This window comes from Columba livia, chromosome 5, assembly GCF_036013475.1.
Source record: "Columba livia isolate bColLiv1 breed racing homer chromosome 5, bColLiv1.pat.W.v2, whole genome shotgun sequence".
Classification (NCBI taxonomy): domain Eukaryota; kingdom Metazoa; phylum Chordata; class Aves; order Columbiformes; family Columbidae; genus Columba; species Columba livia.
Window position 1 is genome coordinate 14,637,224 of NC_088606.1, and position 19,046 is coordinate 14,656,269.

At 37.2% G+C, this 19,046-nt stretch overlaps 1 long non-coding RNA gene across 1 annotated transcript in view; it reads right to left on the reverse strand.

Annotated features, from left to right (window-relative positions):
- Positions 1-18,045, reverse strand: part of LOC135579541 (uncharacterized) — a 50,860-nt gene extending 32,815 nt beyond the window's left edge. Inside the window, exons 1-2 of the long non-coding RNA XR_010472780.1 lie at positions 16,694-18,045; positions 2,229-2,861 (exon numbers count right to left, since the gene is read on the reverse strand). This is a non-coding gene — a long non-coding RNA (uncharacterized LOC135579541). The remainder of the gene's footprint in view (positions 1-2,228; positions 2,862-16,693) is intronic.
- Positions 18,046-19,046: the final 1,001 nt, after the last annotated feature.

Genomic DNA, 19,046 nt, shown 5'->3' on the forward strand with positions numbered 1-19,046 from the left:
TCAACCCAGAATATCATATATTCTCTCTCCATGCAAAACAAGGTCATTGAAGGCCAGCTATACCTGACAGATACTCTGTTAGTTCCACAGCAGATTATGAGTTTTTATACCTCTTTGTTTTGTGCTGTAGATTTGTATCTTTCCATCAGGATCCCATGCAAAGCTATTTTTTTTTCCTTGAACCTCCCAATAACAAATGCAGGAGGCATCAGTTAAGAAAATTGTCCTGCGATCTTTTAATACAGCTGATTTTCCTTGCAGCTGCCAAGTCTCAATACTCACTTCAGCCAGGTACACAACCTTTCTTGTTGCATCCAAATCCTGCTCTCCTACAGGTCTAAGAAACTTGGCTTCCCAAACCTTCATTACAACCTGTACAATTGCTAACGGAACTGAGTGAACATCAAGGATGCATTTCTACGTGCAGGCAGCCAGCCAGCCTAGCAACGTCCTGCCTGAGATTCAGAATTAGGCATTTATGTAAATTAAGACTGGCCTTAAATGTAGGTAGGGAAAGTAAGATTTCTGCAGCTATGAGATAATTGTCAGGTATTTATGAACTGAGGTTGAGGAAGTTTGGTACATAAGGGAGGTGGATGTTTCACTTATAGAATCAGGATTTGAGTCTCTCATTTCTTTAAAAACAGAGACAAAAATAGAAACATAAAATCTCATATTATAAAAAATGAAAAAAAAAAAAAAAAGTGAAGGATTTAGATGCATGCCTATCATAAAACTCCCTCAGTACCACTAACTCAGCTGTATTGATGACACATATTGACTCATATTCAGCTTTCAGCAACACTTGTGTAAATTCACAATACTGCAACTTCAGTCACTTTGGTGCAATTGTTCTTGATTTACACTTGTGTAACTGACAGCATTTGACCCTTAGACTATACATGTATCTTAAATTATGCATTTAGCTTCCTGAGCTGCAACTGAACAATAAGGAAGAATATATATCATCTGGTATGTACCATGTATCAGCTTAATGTGGACATTTTAGTTTTGCAATTCTACTCTTGTGCTGCTGCTCTTATAGTGGAAAGGGTATTAAATTGTGTATACGTATAAACACACACATACACATACACACATGCATACCCTTTTAAGAAATTTGTGTGATTCTTAGATCGTGTATGGCTCCAGAAAACTGTTTACCTCCGTCATGTTGCCTTAATATTGTGTGCAAATAAATGGTTGAGAAGTTCATTGATCTTAACCAGCACTCTCCAGATGATCAGAGCCTATCTCACTATTCACAAGGATATTCCTCTCCTAGTTCCCTATCTACAAACAGGGACAATATTCCTCACTCATTATGTGAACATGTCTCAATGCAGGATTACTGAGATAAGGGAGAAGAATGGGGGTGCCCTGGGTCCTGTGTTGGTTTTGGCCATATTTATAAAATTATAGAATCATAGAAAAATTTTGTTTGGAAGAGACCCTCAGGATGATAGAGTCCAACCATAACCTAAGTCTAGCACTAAACCATGACCCTAAGAACTTCATCTATGTCTTTTAAACACCTCCAGGGATGGTGACTCAACCATTTCCCTGGGCAGCCTTTTCCACTGCTTCACAATCCTCTCCATGAATCCTAACATCAAGTCTGAACCTTTCTTGGCACAATTTAAGGCCATTTCCTCTCACCCTATCACTTGGAGAAGAGACCAACCATGCTGCAGCCTCCTTTCAAGTAGTTGTAGAGAGCGATAAGGTCTCTCCTGAGCCTCCTTTTCTCCAAGCTAAACAACCCCAGCTCCCTCAACTGCTCCTCATAAGACTTGTTCTCTAGACCCCTCACCCTCCTCTGAACTCTCTCCAGCACCTCAGTGTCAGATCAACACTTCCACCTAACTTGGTGTCATCTGCAAAGTTACTGAGGGTGCACTCAATACCCTCATCTAGATAATTGACAAAGATATTAAACAGAACTGGCCCCAATACTGAGCCCTGTGGAACAGCACTCATGACTGGCCACCAGCTGGATTTGACTCCATTCACCACGATTCTTTGGGCCCAACCATCCAGCCAGTTCTTTATTCAGCAAAAAGTATGCCTGTCCAGGCCATGAGCTGATAGTTTCGCCAGGAGAATGCTGTGCGATATGGTGACAAAGGCTTTACTGAAGTCTAAGTAGACAACATCCGCAGCCTTTCCCTCATCAACTAAGCAGGTCACCTTGTCATAGAAGATCAGGTTGGTCAAGCAGGACCTACCTTTCATAAATCCATGCTGACATGGCCTGTATGCTTGGTTGTCTTGTATGTGCCACATGACAGCACTCAGGATGATCTGTTGCGTGAAGCACAATTCCCCTCTTCATGTGATGGGGCCACACCTGTGGAGCTTTTCTTTTCCCAGGGTAAATCTGGCTGAATATTACATTAGTTTGCTGAGGCTCTGCTGAGTTCTGGCTTGTGCAATGCTTGTCCTGCAACCAGATTCCCAGAAGCTTCTGCTGAAGACAGAAGGTGCTTCCAGAAATAGTTCAGGAGAAAAAGAACAGACAAACCTAGGCAGTCTGTTTTAACTTCCTCTGAAGACAACCGCCCCTGAACAACTCCAAAATATAGGGTTCCAAGATAAGTAATCTGCCCTGCACTTACCCTTTATACAACAGGCACACTGTAGCCACAGTGAAGATGTGGCCAAAAGAAGCAAAGTGGTATGCATCCTTGGAAACTCAGGAATGCTCTTAAACATTTGCCCCTATTTTTCTCTAAGTTATATTGAGCACTGCATTATAGTAACACTTAATATTTCCTCAGATTCTTTTTTTCCAGGGAGCCTAAACTTTCAGGGCTTGTATTATTTTTGTGGTTCCTGCAGGTTTCCAAAATGCAGATACTCTGGAAAAAAATAAAATAAAATAAAATAAAATAAATAAATAAATAAATAAAGATTAAAAGTATCAGCCATCTTTGAAGTTATATTACTAAGAAGTGAAAATAAAAATTAATTTTAATTATAGAAAAAGACAAAGGGAAAAGACAAGAAAGTTTACCAGAAAAGCAATAAAGATTTGGACAGTTCACAAGGTCTAGCAGCCTGTGTGCCAAACAATAGGCAATTTGTTGAGGAAGAGAGAATAAAGACATTCTTTCAGGATGGCTGGCTGGCATGGTGAGCTGCCCATTGTGCTGCTGACTGCAAGACCTGGGATTAGAGAGTAAATCAGGTTCCCAGGCTTGGCACCAATGGAAACTCAAGTTTATGTATTTAGTCTTTGAACAGAAGAAGAGGTCACAGTTCAGTACCATTTGAGAGTGGATCTACCAAACAGCACTAGTACTGACTCCAGAGGATGGATGTTCATCTGCCCATATGGTCAAAGGTGAACTGCCCTAATAATGCCTCTAGCAAGGTAGAAAAGATAAAAAAGCTTGAAAAGCAAAGCAGAGGTGGGGGAGGGACACTCTTTCAAGTGAGAGACTCCAGTGAAACAGCAAAGTACAGTCATAATGACAATCTGTCACCTGAAAGTAGCACAGCAGGTTAGAATCAAATAATGCAAAATACCCAAAAAATACATTTAAAAATATTTTTCTTAAGTTATTCATATGAATTTTTTAATCAGATCTGTTTCTGCTTTAAGAAACACAAAGGAGGAAGAAAGAGTGCTTCTTTGCTGTACTAGAACTCCAAATTTTTCACAAAACCCAGATATTTCAGTCTGTACTTCAAAAAAAAAAAAAAAAAAGGCAGAAAAGCAGGACCACAAAGTAATAAAATCAATATAGTTATCAATCAAGCATATACCACAGGATTAATCACACAGAATGCATTACACAACTGTCAGATTCTCTAGGAGTTCATAGATGGGAATAACAAAGCTACATTATCAGCTGTAATGTGCAGAATTTATTACAACCTGATGACCATTAGGGGTGCTAATTTAGGAACTGGCATCCTCTGTGGGTAGGTGGTTGTCATAGATATTCCAAAAGAGGAAGCCCGCATTCTCCAAAATGGTACCTTTTTCTGACCAACTCAAATGATCGGACCTTTTTTGACTCCTTCCAAATAATTAAATTATTTACTGTATATGCAGAATGAATTGCATGGTAATAGCAGAAACTATATATTAATAGCAGACACATTAGTAGAAGAATGTTCCTTGCTGATCCTGTTCAGGTTTTGATATTTTTACCTAGATGTAGGTGAATTTTAAGAAAATGATGCCCTGATTTAATACTCATACTTAAAAATTAAGCTCCTTGGGTCACATACACTGGAACTCTGCACTTTATGCTTTTTCACTTCCTGCAAGTACTCACAAGAATGAGTTTTTCCAGGATTCGTGTCTCAGAAAGCAATGCTGATACTTGTATGTGTGAATGTAAAAGAAGCAGAATGAAAGGGACATGCAAGGGTCTAGGAAAAACAACCAAACAAGTAACCAACAACTAACAGCTGCATCACTCAAATGTTCACGTTTACTCTGTGTAGAATAATGAAGACAAAAGTGAAGTTAAACAGAAAGCCTTATTGCACTATTTTCTGTAATGAATACATTGGAGATAAATGCATTCTGTTTATGAGCATCCAGTGGACAGAAGAAGTATTTGAATTCATCACTCTCAGTGGGATGTGAACTGAGTCAGGATAGCAGAATCTGGCCTCAGGTGAATTGCTCATTAAAGACATTAACTCCAACTATAACTTCTTCAGATAAACAGAAAATTTCAAACTTATTTTTTTCTGAAAAGCAGCTTTCAGGAGTAGTGATTAAACAAAAATAAAAATGTCCAAAGCAATGTCCATGGTTGCATGAGGATTTGAGATGCACTCCAGGCTTTGGTTTTACAATAAGTTCTTTAGTTTTATATTTCTATCTTCTTCCCAGACAGAGAAAATAAACTTCCTTTTTTTTTTTTTTTTTTTTTTTTTTTTCCTACAGAATGAGAGCATGGGTTAACCAGGCTGAAGAATTATTATAACATAATTATGAAAACTCATAAGTATTGATTTGAGATTCCAAGACAAGATAGGATGACACTTAGGTGCTTTAATGTTCTTCAGCTTCTGTTAATGTAAATCAAGACCCAAGTATATCCCATAAGCAGAAGACAGCACATCATGCAGGCCAGAGGGCTTGCTCTCAGAAGGGCATTCCTGCTGTTCACTTCTGGCCATTGATCTATGCAAACTGCTTGGCCTTGATTTATTGCTCTGAGTTTTCCAAAGAGTTTCTTAAATTGGGGGAATTTCTTAAGTCAAATGAGTGGTAGGCTGGAGGGACTAAGGATGCTCCCTCAGTTGGTGGGACTCTGAACCCCTGGCATCAGAGGAGAACAAAAAAATTTTCCTCACAAGGAACTGAGGGGCAAATGACATGAGATGCCAGTGACATTGCCAGTGACGGTCAGAGGTGATACTTTACCTTCAGAAAACTTATATTAGACGGGACTGTGGAGCTTGCTATGTAGTGTAGTTTTGCTTCAAGTCCTACCTAAATTAAGCAGGGTCAATCCTTGGCTTGAAAGTTATTTGGAGTAGATACCACATCCTCCTTTAGGCTTTATCTGCACTTGGCATCAAGGGGAAGAGGAATATTACTTCCACTGTGTCTGAGCATCGCTGTGATAGTAATATGAAAGAGCAAAAAGTAATCATCTAATTTGGGGAGTATAGTTCTGATTAAGTTTGTTAGTGAGGAACTTAAATGAGAGTTTGAAATTCTGAGAAGCCCTCCAAGCTTCCAAATCTTAGAGAATAAATCATCCACCATTTTTTTTTTTTTTTAATTTCAGCATAGATTAACTGTAAATTTATGCATAGAGCTTAAAGAAGGTTGTTCCATCTCTCTCTCTTTCTTGGTCATGTTGTGCCTTTCATCTTTGCTGTAATTCTGCTCCCCTCCAGTGTCAGTTCTCACACGTCTCCCAGCTTTGCATCTCGATGTGCCTCTGTCCTGCAGCTTCTGTCACCTGCATGTGCCTGGTATAGGCCCCACATGCCTCCCCTCCCTTTTTCTCTTGCCGCCTCTCTGTCTTTCTCAGACCACAGGGGCCACATGATCTCCACTTTCTCAGTGTGGCATTTCCTTCTGCACGTTGCTCTTGCACGTTGTTTATCTCTCGGAAGGATTGTACCTATAGATAGCATCAGTGGAACTGTATCTGTCTAGGAGCAGATGTCTACCTCTGCCATATCATCTTAATTGCCCTGCTGTGGCTCACCTACAAGAAGCTTTTTTTTTTCCTGTCTTTGCTTTTTTTTTCTCTCCAATTTTGCAAATGATTAGTTGAAAAACAGCAGGACTCAGCTTGTAGGCATAGGAATCATTTGGGCATATTTAAACTTGTAAGGAAGAAGAATCCCTTCAGTCCCTAACAAACTGGACAGTATTTTCTAAGCTCTTTAAGGTTTTGTCTTATATCTCCATTTTGTAGCAAATTAGGTAAACATTGTTGAAAGAGAAACTAGAGAAGTAGGAAATCATTATGAAAATATCAGTCTAAAACAAGGTGCTACAGTCTGGACTAGGAGGATAAGCAAGACATATAAATAACATTACTGTTTATGACAGAGACATACTCTTACCTGTTCCTAGAACATTGATAATTTTGAGTTTGTGGAGTTTTTTTTTGAGAGAAAATTGAATCACATAGTGCTTCAGAAGATTTTTCTATGTAAAAAACTTGAGAGATACTAATTTGGTAGTGTTAAATACAAGTGGTCCAATCTCTACCTTTCAATCATTCTGAATTCACACTGTTCAAGAGTAAAATATGGATTTGTGTTAGTTTGGGCTTAAAATTTAGCCTATTAAAAAAAAAAAAAAAAAGAAGAAGAAGGCTGGCAAATTATTTATCTATATTCTATTACAATTACTTTAGGTATTTTGTGGAGGTCTGAAAAAAGCATTTGTATCAGAACGTTACTCCTGAATTATCTGTGTTTGCATGAGAAAGATAGGTTTGAAAGACATCACAGCCTTCGGCTCAGATTTAACCTTAAGTTTACAATAACGTTTGAATTAAGTTTCACTTAGCTTCTTGAAATAATGCTGTGGAAGTGGCTATGACTGGCCTAAATTATATTAATCCAAGAAATGTTTGATCCTTTTGGTGAAGTAACAGAAGCATAGGGTTTTTAACAGGTGTATATATACCAATATAGACATTTACTGTCAGTGATAGATTAATCAGACATTACCATGTTAGTGTATAAAATATTATGTTTACTTGCAATCACGGACATTACAAATTGACAGATAAATAGCCATCTGATGTACTGAGATAGAATAACTTTTATTTTCAGTACTTATATACATATAATCACATAAACCATAATTTCCGTCTCCCAACTCTTCTTTTTCTTTAATAAGAAGGATCTTCAAATGCAGGATGAGAACATCCCTTGCCCATTATCAGGTACGTGCCTGTCATATGAAAACTGACTTCTACTAGAGATGTTGACAGAAATTTTGGTAAAGTTAATTTAATTTTTTACCTCCTTCCCCGAGCCTCCACAAGTACTATGGTCTGGTTTGTTGCATTTAAGGTCCTCTTAAGCTGTCTCCTGACTGCTGCGATACCTTGAGAAAAGTGAAAGGTCTTTCTGCTCTGTTTCAGGCACTACAGTAATAGTTTCAAAGTAAGTTCAGTTTGGTGTAGAGTCTCCATTGGTATTTTCTTTTTCTTTGTTGTTTTGCTTCAGCTCTTTAATGTGGATTAAATTTAGTCCAAAATTGCCCTTGCAAAGACCGTATCTTTTTACTTGTCAAAACTATTTCTGAGGTGCCAGCAAAAATGTGGGTTTTTTTGTTTTGTTTTGTGCTGGGTTTTTTGTTGTTGTTGTTTGGTTGGTTTTTTTTTTGTTTTGTTTTTGTTTGTTTGTTTGTTTGGTTTGTTTTGTTTTGTTTTCTTGGCTTATGTTGTTGGTAGTGGTTGTTTTGTGTTGTTTTCTTTGCTGTTGTCAGTTTGGTTTGGTTTGTTTTTTCCAACAGCAACAGAAATAACAAACTAATACAGTTTTGAGAAGTGAGCTTCAATCTTTTTTTGTATCTCATCAGAGTTGTTATTTAAATTTCATTTGATAATATTTACTGCAGGTCATGTTGAATCCTCTCGCCTTCCCCTATACAAACATACACGTGTGTACAGACAAAAAAACTTAAACCCATCACTCTGGAAAGAAAGCAATATTTTAAAATCTATTTAAAATTGTGACAATTCTATTTTCAGATTCTTCATCTGATTTTGAGAATTCTTAATGACAAAACAACACAACAAATAGTAAGCTTCAAGCAATATGGTTTTACTACTGGGTAAATTTTTTATATAAATATAAGTGATTGATATTTAGAGTTTAAAAATTAACACACAAATTCAACAAAAAAACCCTAAGAGTGAGCCCCAGGAATTCTGTTTCAAAATATAGGTAAAATTACAAACTTCAGCTAAAAATGTGGCTAAGATAGATACCTCTCAGAGGCTCCCTAATCCTGGGGACAAATGTAACTCTACCGGCCTTTCTCTTTACCTTAAAAGATCTCCGAACATCTAAACTTGATTTCAAGCAAGTGTCCCTATTTCTGTACTGAGGTCCCTTTTATCTGACCGCTACAACAGTACCAGGAGGTACCTACATTTTTGTACATTCCTTGAGATCTAAGTTAACCCTGTCGGTGTCCATCATTTACAGAGAATTTATTTATTTCTATACTGGAGCTCTAAAAGCTCCAGAAAGTCTAAAAATTATTTCATTTAACTGCAATGAGAAATAACATTTCGAAAAATGTATTGCTGCAAAATATTTAGAGTAAGGTGAACTAGTGAGTAAGCCTCCTGTTGCCTTGGGAGATAATAGTTTTGAAGCCCTTCCTCATCTTTGTAATTGATGTTCTGTGGCTTTTTGGGCAAATGACTAGATTTTCTCTATGCTTCTTTTGTCCTTTTCCTACCTCCTTATGTATATACATGTGTGTGTGTGTTGATTAGATTTGAAGTTTTTGAAAGACTTTGAAAGTTTCTTACTTAGAATTTCTAGCCATTCTGTAATACTAATGATAAGAATAGCAAATATCTGAATGATGAATTGATATGAAGAAGAATTTGGAGCTAATCTTAAATCTCAAATGAATCCAAATTTTTTAGATGGCAGTAGTCCAGACATTCAGAGTCACATCTGAATTTCTTTCAAGTATGAAATGTTTGGGTAATGCAAGCCCAAAGGACTTAATTATCTTCATGACTAAACTTGTAGTATCTCCATAGAATTGGAAATTCCTCCCTATTTATGCAGGCAAAATAGGGCTACATGTAAGGACAATGTGAATCAGGAGAGTGGGACCAGGCTGCCATGTATTCACTATCATGTGTCATGACTTAGAGAATGTGAGCTGCAGAAGTACCATTCAGAGAAGTGCAAGGCCGCCTCATGACCCTTTCTGGTCATTTCTGCCTCTGCAGCAGTCCAAAGCAGCTCCATTTAGTCTTTTATTGTTATTCCCAACTAATAAAAGCATTATTGTGATTTGAATTTGGCCAGAAGGTTCCTTCTTCATACTTCTTCCTATTTTTTCTTTTTCTGGTGTGACAATGAATTTTGGCAACATACAGTGTCAGCTGAGCCAATATCAATCTCCAGTATTATTATATTGAATACAGTTATCGGGAACCATTGTTACTGTATGCACATTATAAGCTGCTCAAGCCTGCGTTTCTGATGCTCATGATTCGCTGTGACAAGAAGGAAGAATGTGAGAAAACTTCATCTATGCATCTGAAAGAGGGTGGAAGAAGCTGAGGAGCTGAGGAAGTATTTTATGATGCATAGAAAATATGAACTGACTCAGCACTGATGAATACCAACTATTATCCCACACTGAAAGGAAGAAGTGAACACAAACTGCTAAGAAGTGTCTCAGACCTTGCTCTTGTGTGTTGCACTGGTTGGCCACCTTGCAAAACAGGACATTGTGGATTTAGAGATGAGCCAGCTTTCTCACTTCCAGAGTTTGCCTGCCAGACCAAAGCTTAAAATTTTCCATCAGTCATAATGATTTCTGTAGATAATATCTTTCCATTTGCTGATTCTCAGTGGGAGAAAAGTTTAACATAATAACCTTTACCTTTGACTTATGCTAGGGAGTTATTTCTTTATTTCTTTTCACACTTCTTCTCTTTTTTCTTTTTTTTTTTTTTTTTTTCCATTTAATCTTGGTTTGCCTATGTAATATTTACAACATGTTAACACCAGACCATCCTTACAATCCTTGCAGGTTGCACTTAGAAATAAAAGAAATGGGTTACATAGTTCTTTGCCTAAATACAGGAGCTGGAATTTGAACTATTTGCTGGTCCAGTTTTAAAACACCTCCCCATATAGAAGTGCACTTTGAAGATGGCTACAGAATATCATAGGAAAAAAGAAATGCAAGTTCTGTTGTCTTGTCTTAGACACCTCACCTGCCTTTGATGATTTACTGCACCGTTCAACTTTGTCCCTTCAGTACTAGTCCTGCTCCTAGTTTTTCATGTTTTTCATAGTTCTATGCTACCCTTCTGTCTTTCTGTAAATATAGCCTAGCCATAACAGAGCTATTAAGAGATATTCAAAGATTGTTTGTCCACTAACTAAGACTTTCGGCAAAACAAACCACAGGCTTTTAAGGTAGGTCCTTCTATATGAGAGATGAGACAAAAAGTGAAACCTACTCTACTGACTGAGTAATGAAGTCATTGGCCATCAGCATCGCACAGAAACATTCCTAAATTGTATCAGTAAGAGTATCTCAACTTTAGGGAAAGAAAAAATAAATTACTTGGCCTGTCATTAGTGAAGCTACAGCAATAGCAGCAGGGGACAGGTTAAAGAACCCTAAAATAAAAGACACAGAAAAAGATAAAATCTAATTAATGGAGTCTGTAGATTGGAAAGCCTATCTGTGTTTCATCTAAACAGGAATATCTAATGCAAGGCTAGGCAATCCCTTATAGCACTGACTTCTAGAAACTGAAAAAAAAGATCGTGCTTTACTCCTGCTATTACTTTACCTTGATGATAGGAGGTTAGAATATGAATGCAGTTTGAAAGATAGTACCATTTCTTTGATACATCAAAAAGCACTCTGCAGTAGACTACTACTTTAGTAGGACACTTATAGTCAAAGCTAGTATTTGACTATGCTCCTAATGTCATATTACAATGACAGAAGCTCAAGATATATCAATTTAATCTTAGTTCAAAAAAATCTTTTAGTTCTGCTATAGAGAAGTCAAAATGGACTTTTATAGTTTTTCAGCTTGAAATTGGACAACGAACAACTTTTATAGTAAAAATGAAATGCAGAATATGGTTGAAAGAGTAATTGTATTCAGAGCTAAAAAATAAAGCACTTGCTACTTACTTGGCACTAAAGTTTCCAAATAGGAAGTTATGCTAACAAGAATGAGATTGCATAATTAAAAATCAGTTCTTCTGACTAGTATAAGTTAGTGGCTCTGCATTTCTTGACATTTCTTGTTCACTTGTTTTATACTGTTTAAGGATAATGATGTCTTTGAAAAGACTCCTGATGAAAATGAGAACTAGATCCACTTCATAAATGTTAGGTTGAACAGTTTGTTATATAGCTCAGTATGATGTGAATGAATTTTGAGTCATCTTGTAGGTTTTTTAACTTAATCAGTATAATCTTTTGTGTAAAAAAAAAAAAAAAAAACACTATTCATTTGTAGAACCATAAAATGTAAAAAGGTTCTTACAAATGATAGGTGCTACCAGCTACTGTTTTCACCAGACTGCAAAATGAATCCATGGAGTGAGTCATGCAGTTCAGTCACAATACCCGGCAGATAATTCATTACTCACAAAGACATGCGGAAGTGGTGTGTACACAAACTCATCAACAATAAAATGTTTAACAGGTTTGCCCAACTCTAAAAAATTTCCAATTCTAGATATAATCTGAGGATTCAATTACGTAATTTAAATGACTGGCCTTAAAGATCACAAAATGCATACTATAGATGAAGTAGGCAGCTCTTCCTCTGCATGTGTATAGCATTTTCTGGGTAGCATTTAACTGTATGCAAAGACAAAACTTACGAAAGCTAACTGCAGAGAGCAGGTTGGTTTGTTTGCTTGTTTTTTGGTCAAAAGCTGCACTAGGAGGTTTTATGTTGCTCAGTTCTTACTGTATTTGCTATGTTTGATTGGGAATCTTCATTCCAGGAAAAAAAACTGCCTTCCAGCTTCCTCCTTCTCAGATCTATTGGGCTCCCTTAATGGTGGCAACAGTGACCAAAAAAACTCCAAGCCCCAACTATTCACAAATCTGTATAAGTTCTCCTTTTTCCTTTCCTGCCATGGCTGCAATAATAAAATTCTGTTGAGTATTGTGGAAGTAAACTATCAAACTCTTTGGTTTGCTTAAGAGGTAGTTTGTGGTCGGGTACCAAACAGACGTGTCAAATTACCTAACTTTAATTTCAAGTAATTGGTGAACAAAATTACCCTTGGGGTTGAGGGAATTATAAACAATGCAGCTCTTGGTACTTTTCTCCCCTCTGGGTAGAGCTAAGTGGAAATTGCTGCTAGTGGGTATGTTGCAGCTGCTCATGACAGTCTGAGAAGGTGGATATTTGGAAATAATACAGTTCACTTGACCCTCGCTGCTTGACAATGAAAAAAAAACTATCTGAAGTACTTTCTTGGGGTTTTGGTAAGCACTATCCTTCTTTCCTGTGATTTCTGCAAGGACCATTTAAGTGTTGATAATAATTAAAAACAATTTCTTTTGAATTAGTTTTGATATGCACAGAATTAGCCTAATAAAAAGGACAGTCCAATCTTGACCTCAAATGGTGTTCTTTAACTAATGTTATGTGTGTAAAAGAAACATAAAGCTTATATTGACTAAGGAGAAAAAGAAGGGATAATATGTCTGATATTCCCTGTATGCATTTTGTTGATCTTAATTGCTATGAAGTGGGCCATGCAGAGGAATTCATGAGTTTTTCATTTCCCAAAAGATTTTCTGAGAACACACAGCTCTATTTCTGTTGTCAAATTCAAAGGGCCTGATTCTCATAACATTTATACTTTGTATTTCCTTGACTTGAATGGGTTTAATTTTGTTTTATGTAGGAAATGTCAACACACTGTCTTCATGGTATTCTATTCTGGACTCTCCAAATCAAGTGAGGATAATTCAGATCAGTTTGAGATAAATACCTGAGCTCAAGTGGTCCCTTTCAGGCTTGATTGGCATTAAGTAGGAACCCAGCAGGTCTGTCAAATCCTTTCTTAATATAAACTAGTCAGATTACTTCGTATATCTCCATCCCTACATTTAATGTATTGCTGTTTCCTCTGTTATTCTGATCACTACTGAGACTGATGGGATTTTACTGCTTTTAAACGAAACTGAACATCCACTGTACCACCTGTCCCCTTAAGGGACTTTATGAAACTGTCTCTTGACCACAAAACTAACCACCAGTTACTAAGAGTCAGGTGCATATGCAGAGGAATGATGACCATGCAGTTTTAAAAGTAAATGTATAGAAAGTTAATTTATCTGTATTGGTATCACTTTAACACTTAACCACACACATACATTATATTCAAATCCTTAAGCTGAAAACCTTGAAAAACACTATGCAGACATACAAACCTTGATAATTAAGAAGCCAGCCAGTGCTACTTAGAACTTTGTGACTATCAGGACACACAGCCTATGGTAAAACTCAGTAAGGCTCAGGATCCCTGTGGTCCGATACTGCACTCCTGAGGAAGGCAGAAGAAGAAGTGATATAGTCCACTGTGTGCGAGTTAAGAAAGGCTCTCAGGATATTCATATATTATTGACAAAGGCATCAGTTGGCAAAATCTTGTAGACCCCAGGTTCTGTGGAACAGCCAACTATGTCAGTGCTCAAAAGAAAAAAATAAAAACTTCTAGGAAGAGCACACTATTCAATAGACTCTACTTACTACTACAGTGTGTTTTAGATGGTGAATTGCTATTGTTTGTAAGAAGAAACAAACTACTGGGGGGAAAAAGAGGGTTTTATTTTTATATTCTCTATCTCTTTTCAAGGCTATTGTTAATGGATGGAGGCAACCAAGAACCATACTGTGAGCTATTGTATGGCTGTGCTGTAAAATAAAAATCGAATTTGAATTCTTATAATACAAGAGATGAAAGGCATTACTGTCTTGATTTCTACATCAACTCCTGTAGTAATGAACAGCGGCAGTCCAGGCCCACTTACCAAACAAAGAATTGGGTTTGCATGATCAAGTGCTTCTTTCAAGAGAAAGAAAAATCAAATATGAGATTTTTTACTTTCCAGTGCCACAGGACATTTGGTGTCTTACTAGTTCAACAGGTTTTACTCTCAGCTGCTTGTCAGGGCCTGTACATGGCCTCCATTTTGTTTGGTAACTGTTTATAATTTAACTTGGGATTGGTCTCTTTTATTTGCAAATGGTCTCTGCTTTCTTCAGTTTAGAGTACCATCCGTAATTATATGTCTGTGAGTGTGTGTGCTAATGATTTATATACCCATAGAGTTATATCTTGCAAACACAGAACTGTTTGTCCATAATGACAGTGATCTTTGTGGGGTTTTTGTGGGGATGTCTCTAAGGAAAGCCAAAAATACCCCATGGTCAACTCCTACGGGTTTCAGAATGCACATGAGAGGCCAGGAGTCAGATCCTGGGCTTGCACATATTGTTTTATTCCAGTTGAGATCAACGGCAGATAGAGGTTTGGCCCCAGGTGTTTAAAGCCTTTCCTTCCTTTTTAACTACAGCTTGCCTTATCGGCCCCAAACTGTTTCAAGCTCATCATCTTTTAACTGTGGGAAACTGAGTGAGCAACCAACTGAAGCCCTGCCTGCTTGTGGGATGCTGCTGCTGCTGCTTTGAAAGTCTCTCCATACCACTTGCAACACCTCTCGGCAGCACACGTCCACCAGCAAACTTACCCCATCTTTAGTCCACCAAAACCACTTGGTAACTGCACTGCAGCATTTGAGCTGAAGCACCTGGGTTTTGGCATTTCTTTCTCAGCTGTTAAAAACCCTCTTTGGAGCCTTCGTTTATTTGATTTGTTCATTTATTTAATTATTTCTGAGCTGTCTATGAGTGAATGGAGGACACAAATCTCATTCTCTGAGATTTTCAAACTTTTGGAAATTTATAGGGCAGGAGGCTCTGCAAGTGAAGTCTTTCCTTTTTATGTCTCTTCTAATTTATTTCTCATTTAGAATTTAATAATAAAAATTCTCCTTTATAAAACCATAGTTCCAGTGGCAAGTTTGCTTCAAGCACTAGTTCATTCATGTTTGCAGTACAACTTCAGACTAAGTAGGGCATTTACAGTTTTCTCTGTTATTTCTTCCACTTGCTTGATAATATTGAAGTAACGTCACTAGCATGCTTTGGTCCTTCTTTTCATACTCCCTGCACTGACAAAATCAAGCACTTTAAAAAAGTGTAAGGCCTCTGAAACATAGGACTGGCTTAAAAAAAGTAAGATATGCTTCTTTATTTACAATGTTGGGTTCTGTGATTTTAGAGTTTATTCTCACTAAACTTCCAAATCATATTTGTGCAATGTATGCTAGAAATATTTTAGTTTATACAAAGAGCTGAAATTGTTGTGAAATTGCTTGGCTCCAGTAGATATGAATGTAACACAATAAAAAAACTCGAAGTGAAATTATGACAACTATCAGTGGGTCTCCCAGGTTAAGAAGGAGAATTTTTCCATCCAGACACATTAAAAAAAAAAAAAAAAGACAATACATTTTATAACTATATTCAGCATTGACATTTTAATAAAAAAAACTATGTCTCTTTGTAGCCTAGTAATTCTAATTGTTAATGAACTTTACAAAGTTCATTTTAGTTTAATCCGGTCCTCTGGTTTGCCTCAGTCTCTTAGTTTATAGAGAAGTTTTAGCAGTGGCTATGATTTCTGCCTTTCCCAGATCTGGTCATTCTGATTTGACATGTAATGTCTGTATTTTTGTATGAGTCATTTCTCCTGAGGATTACAGTGCTATTATTTCAGTGAAAAAACATTTTTTTATCCTCCTTTACTGCGTCCATTTTAAGGTTAGTAAGGAAAGTTGGAGTGTTAAATGAAACTTCTAGTGGCCATACGTTTTATGTTTGCAATGTCACGCTGAACCAATGGGGTTCAGAGAGGTAATAACATACAAAGACATCCACTGTGGTTTATTTAGTTTGCCACCACTGGCAGAGGTGTTCAGGTAGTGTAAACATAAACATGTCCTCTGCCTGAGCCCCACCAAGCTAATGCAGGATATGAGGGGTAATGAAGAGCATACATTTTGATCTGACTGAGAATGAAACCATAATATTATTTCTTTGCAGAGTCATAACACAATGTCTTTTTCTGTGCTTTCAGTCAGGAAGACAGCATTATGGCCCAGTTGAGCCATGTTTAGTCATGCACATTTTAGAAAAGGTTTTATTTTCTTTTTTTAAGGGCCTTTTCTGATTACCAGAGAACACGAACTCTGCTCTGCCTTAGGAATGTTTATTGTTCCAGCTTGGAAAGCAAACTAAAGAAGAGCTCCAAAGGTATAAAAGTCACATTGGATAACAACAAAGAAAACAGGTTTTTATAACACACAATGAAACCAGATCATGAAGAAAGATAGAAACACAGAAATATTGAGACTCACGTGATGCCAAATTAGCAGCTACTCTCTTCTGTCTCTTTAACCAGATACCCAATATCATGGTTCTTCATGGAAAGGTCCTGAATTAATATACATACAACTCAACCCTCTGAAATACAGCAGTTGAAATAAATATGACTAGGCATAGTCATAAGCAAGTTGAGGTATAAAAAGAAAAAAAAAAGCTAAAAAGACCCCCAAATTTGACATATCACTGAGTGAGAAATTCTCTACGATATAGGAAAAAACCTTACCTTCAACAATCTTTATAGTATGTATGGTATATATTATTTACATCTGATCATTCAGTTTAGTAAAACAAAAAAGCACCATCTGCCCAACCGCACTTTCCTTCCAGGAAATCAAAATGAGAACGGATGTTGTCTTTCGTGCTTATTTTCATTTTTCATGTTTAACTCATAGTACAGTCGGTATATGCTCAAAAAGAAATGTAAAGCAACATATTCCTTAGCAACTCTTTCCCAGTGCACACAGCAAAGGAAAAAAAAAAAAAAAAAACAAACAAAAAAGACAGGCATAGAAACATCAAAAAAATCCAACCTGAAATAGACTTCCGTGCACAACTATCACAATTAGAACATTGGGACACCGACTGCCTATGCTCCTTGGCAGCTGTTTTTTCATATAAGGGACATAGTCAAGCAGATAGAAGACAATAGTGCCAGAGAACAGTCACTTAATCAGGGAGTTATCACTCCTTAAAACAAGATACATGCTCTACCTTTCAGATTTCTGAAGTGTTAGACATAACATAAAGGCCCAACTTTTCCTGCCATCCCCCAAATAAGCAGGTTTGTGTCCTTATGTACTTAAGCATATATGTCAAAAAGGCAAAAAAGAAAGAATTTCAGTTATATTTTGTTGCATAGGCAGTACGGTTACACAGACTGAGTTGGTGTGGTACCTAGCGTTTTTATTATTGTTCTCAGAAAATTCTTCAACATTTTACTGTCCATTTAAAAAAACAAAAAAAATGTAGTTATTTCTTGTGTAGTTAAAATTAAGGAGTAATGTTCCTATCAGGCATAAATAGTCAGTCTACAGTCATATTCTTCAGGGAATGTTGTTCTTCCCATACTCATTTTGTAGAAAGTGTCTGTATATATGCAGTTTAATCCTCATGTTTGATCATTTGTGAGCGTCTATGAAGTGAGGAGGAAGGATGATGAATCGTCTCTGTAATCCTCACCACCTCGGAGTAGCCAGAAACCGTTTTTGGCACCCAATTTAAATAAGGATAGCCACAGAACTGCGCAAACCTATGCAATAACTACAGCAGCTTAGTCACTGAGCTGCTCCACTGACTCACTGGCTGACATGCTTTGTCTTTGAGGCTTCCCCTGTGTTGGACATGACTAGTTCTTCACTAGATGTTGAGTTTTCCACCTCTGTTCTGCCTCTATTCCACCTCTACGTGCCTATGTATTAAGTACACCTCCTAGTGGCTGTGAAACAGGAAGCTTAAAATGACTCAAAAAACAGCACAGAACATACACTAATTACAGCTGTAAACTGATGGACGTCTCCTTCCCCTCATCCTTCTAGATTGTCCCCTTTTTCCTTGGCAGAATTGTTAACATGTGATAGATAGCTAACGTCCAAGTTACCATTCACAAAGTTTTCGGGGGTTGGTTTCAACACCAAAAATGACCAACTACTAATTTGGGGTTTCTATGATAATTCTAATTGCAATCCCAAAAGCTTTTGCACCAAAACAAACAAAAAAAAATATTCTGGTAGTCGGAAAAGAGGACATTTTTGAGAAGATGGTTGGTTGGATAGTCTAGCCTGTGGAAATGTGGTTTCAGTGTCTGATTTTTCACGGTCATCCTGTATGACTCCAGACATTCCATTGAGGGTTTTTTGCCTAAGTGGTGTGACACAGGTCCTGAAGAAATATCTCAACAAACCAGAAAGTAAAATATATTAGCACAGATACAAGACTATACACTGTAGCCTTACTACTCAGAATACCCATGCCAGATATATACCCATGCCTCAGTGTCTCTGGCCCCCATCCTAAAAAGTACTTGAAACAAATTAGGTGCCTAAGTACTTTTGAGATGTAAGCTTCTAGGCTTTCATTTCCCATGTATAAAATACACCTAATAGATGTTCTTCCTTACCCAGATGACCTAATTCATTAATCACATTAAGATTTTGAGGTGCTCCGCTACTATAAATATTGGAGTTGCATGAGCTCCAACATGGTGGTTGCCTAGGAGTCATATGGATCAACACATCCCTACTTTGCCCAAGTGTTCCTTGGGGGTAGCATGGCCATTGATTTGACTGATCAGCAACTCCAAGTTTTCACTGCTGCTCTGGGCAGCAC